The 3540-nt window shown below is 32.2% G+C and overlaps 1 long non-coding RNA gene across 1 annotated transcript; it reads left to right on the top strand.

Annotated features, from left to right (window-relative positions):
• The first annotated feature begins 347 nt into the window (after window positions 1–347).
• On the top strand, window positions 348–2430 carry LOC133037790 (uncharacterized). The gene is made up of 2 exons (XR_009687787.1): window positions 348–664; window positions 1645–2430. It is a non-coding gene; the product is annotated as an uncharacterized LOC133037790 (long non-coding RNA).
• The last annotated feature ends 1110 nt before the right edge of the window (window positions 2431–3540 follow it).

Genomic DNA, 3540 nt, shown 5'->3' with positions numbered 1-3540 from the left:
ATGGAGCTAGACCCGGTGAGCTATTACGCTTTCTTCAAAGGATGGCTGCTTCCAAGCCCACCTCCTGGTTGTCATCGCTCGATCACTTCCTTTTCCACTAAGTGATTGCTTAGGGACCTTAGCGTACGATCTGGGCTGTTTCCCTCTCGACTTTGGATCTTAGCACCCCAAAAGTCTGTCTGTACAAACGATCTAGGCCTGTATTCGGAGTTTCCCCACTTATATACGACCTAAGGAAGCTTTTTAACGTGGTATAAGGGGCGGAAGTCGTCGTTTTAAGATTCGCCATTTTTGAAGCTTCAAAGGTGCGGCTTAGTTACGGACTCGAATTCGAACGTGCTTAAGCTTGTTCTTGGGTCAAGGGAGGTTATATTTGAGTGCATGGGACCCTAAGGATTGTTTTTGACGTAAGAAAACGAAGCTTTAACGTCCAAAACGAAAATCCAAAATTTTGGACTCCATTAAAGACGGTACACCGCCAACGAAGAAGACAACCCCGATCTGCCTTCTCGGACCACTTTTCTTGATCGTTTTGAGGTCCTGAGCATTGTGGAGAGCTTCCCCAATCGAAAGGACGCTTCAAGAGCAATCGGAGACAAAGTTACACTTTACCGGCGACGAAACCGACGAGAACGCCGGCGACCGCGTTCTGACCGTTTCTGAGGTGTTTTTCTTAGATATTTTTGTATATTTTGATTCCTTATTTTATTCTAAGGTGCTTGGTGAAGTTTCATAATTTTCTGAATTTATTTGGAATTATTGTGAATTATTTAGTATAATTCATAGATTAATTATGAAAAATACTTAGATTACTCATAAAAATCTAAATATATTTTATATGATTAGTTATGAGATATAAACTATTGCAAAATTGGTAGATTCGAATTTCGGTTAATTTTGTATTTTTCATGAATTATTTGTGTTATTTATTAAATTAATTATGAAAAATACTTAGGTTGCTCAGAAAAATCTAGATTAATTTTATTTGATGGACTATGATATATAAACTGTTATAAAATTCGTAGATTGAATTTTCAGGCGATTATGTATTTTTCATGAATTATTGATGTTATTTCTTATTTAAATTATGAAAAATACCTAGGATGCTTAGAAAATTCAAAGAAAATTATTTATGACCTATTACAGATTATAAAGTGTATTAGAAGAGTTAGATTCGGTTTTTAATCAATTTTGGTATTTTTCATGAATTTACTTAATTAATGCTTAAGTTAATTATGAAAAATAGATAAGTGTTGTTAAAATAGTAAAATGTATTTTTGTGATACCATTTACTGCCTATGATATCAAATGGAATAGGTTTTATTATTTATTGGTTGCTGTAGGTATTTATTATAATTATTGGTGATTAATTAACTATTTATTTGGACTTTAATAAGAATAAATGGTATTTTAGTAAATTTTACGTAAAAATGTGTTGTATGAATTCATGTTTTACGTTAAGAATGTTTGTTTGAGTCCATGCAATATGTTTGTGTGAATCTAAATAATAAATGCTTATGTATGGTGTGTCATGCAAGCGAAATGGACCTATGTGTTACGTATTTTTACGTAAGTTTCTGTATGAGTTTAGAGATTCATACTTGAATGTATTTTGAGTGTATTGTTGTGTTAATGAATGTCTAGGATCTTGTTCTCAACAAGGAAATTCGTTGAGGTGCTCGAGGTAGCAAGTGTGGTCTTAGCAACTGAGGTAAGAAGAGTGGACATCTGTACACAGGGTGTATGTTATGCATACAACTTGGGTTGGTTTGTTATTTAATTTGATAGTGTTGTGATTTCCTTATATTTTGTGAGCATCATTAGCATGAGAATAATATTAGGGTCTTGCTGCTTGTGTGAGCATAACACTTGCAGGTTATAACATTATCATGGGTGAGTACAACTTATGGTAATTAATTGCCCTATTGGATGCCAAGTGTGAGAATAACACAAGGCAGGGTAGGTTACCTCATGTCTGATCAACATGAGAGAATAGTTGATTATCGTATGTGAGTATAATGTGCGGTATGAGACTTGATGTGTGCATGTAAGAACAACATGCGTTGTGGATATATTTATGGAATGTGAATTACTGTTGATTAATATAAAAGAGCAAATTATGTCAAGTAACTAGTTAGGAGGGTTATGTCCTACATAGCTCTTCTTACTGGGCGTTAGCTCACGGGTACTCTGTGTGCAGGTAAGGGTAAGGCTAAGCAGTGAGAATGAAGAGCTCGAGGCGTGGACCGCATGTTAGGGGGGCTGGCACAGTATTTTGCTTTTAATGTTTTTAACTGCTAAACATTTTGGAACTATTATTTTGACTTAACTAGTTCTTATTTAAGTTTACAGTACTAAAAGAATTTTGTTTTAAACAATGAGATCTCATGCTTGGATATTTTTCAATAAAGAAGTATTTGTTTGTCTTTATCTTATTAAATTGTTTTATACGGACTATCCTATGTGACATCTCGGGAAATCGGGGTGTTACAGATCCGGGTAAAATATTTCCAACAACTGGCCTCAGAGCCATGGTAATGATTTACTTTCATGAAATATGAATTAAAACGATGTTATGTGTTGATTTGGATGGTTTCATGTGGTTTATGTGCTTATTTGATGATAGTTTAGAAATCGCAATATATGTTGCTGAAATATTTTTTATTTCGCTCTGGAATTATTTTTTCTTGAAAATAGACAAAAAAAATAATAAATTTAGGCTTTTACAGAATCTAATTTGGATTTTTTATGAATTAGTTATGATTTTTTGAATTTGAACGAAAATATCAGGGTTTGAAAGCACACTCGCGCGCGCGCATGGGACAAAATCCCTTCAGACAAAGCCTTGTCCGAAGCATACCCTTATCCCGCCCATGTCCCACGGTCAGATAAGCTGCACGCAGCCTTGATGCTCGGTCAGACACCCCAATCCGCGCGCGCAGGGTATGCAATGCATACCCCTGTGCCTCAAACTTGTTTTCGTCATAACTTTTGATTCAAAAATCATTTTTCATTGAAACAAAAGACAATTTTTGGTAGAATTTTGTGTAGAATAATCTAGTTGTCAGAATAAAATTAATTTTTATTATTTTTTTTAATTAATTAAAATTAGTTTTTTATATTAGTAGGCTTTGAATTTTGAAAATTTGATTTCTCACAAAGGAGCCTTATGGTTAATTTTGAAATTTTAGATTATTTTATTTATTTTTATTATAAGATCAGATTTTATTTTTTATTAAACTTGAATGATCTTCGATATTAAAATATTATCTTTTAAAATAATCTTGTTCAAATTTCAAAGTTTTCTAACCATATCATATTTTTTTTTTCCAAATTTGTTATTTTTTGAAATATATTTTATTAATTATAATATTAGGAATATGTTAGGTTTAACATTTAATCTTATTAGACATTTTTTTTATTAAAATTATATTTTAGCAAAAATAACATGAAGATTTAAAAAATTGGTTAGTTTAGTTTGAATAGATATTTTAGGGTTTCAAACCTTAAATTTTTCAAACTTATCATGTTATTTTTTTT

This window comes from Cannabis sativa, chromosome 5 (genome assembly GCF_029168945.1).
Source record: "Cannabis sativa cultivar Pink pepper isolate KNU-18-1 chromosome 5, ASM2916894v1, whole genome shotgun sequence".
NCBI lineage: Eukaryota > Viridiplantae > Streptophyta > Magnoliopsida > Rosales > Cannabaceae > Cannabis > Cannabis sativa.
Note: the sequence above shows the minus strand (reverse complement) of the source record. Positions and strands in the feature narration are given on the sequence as shown.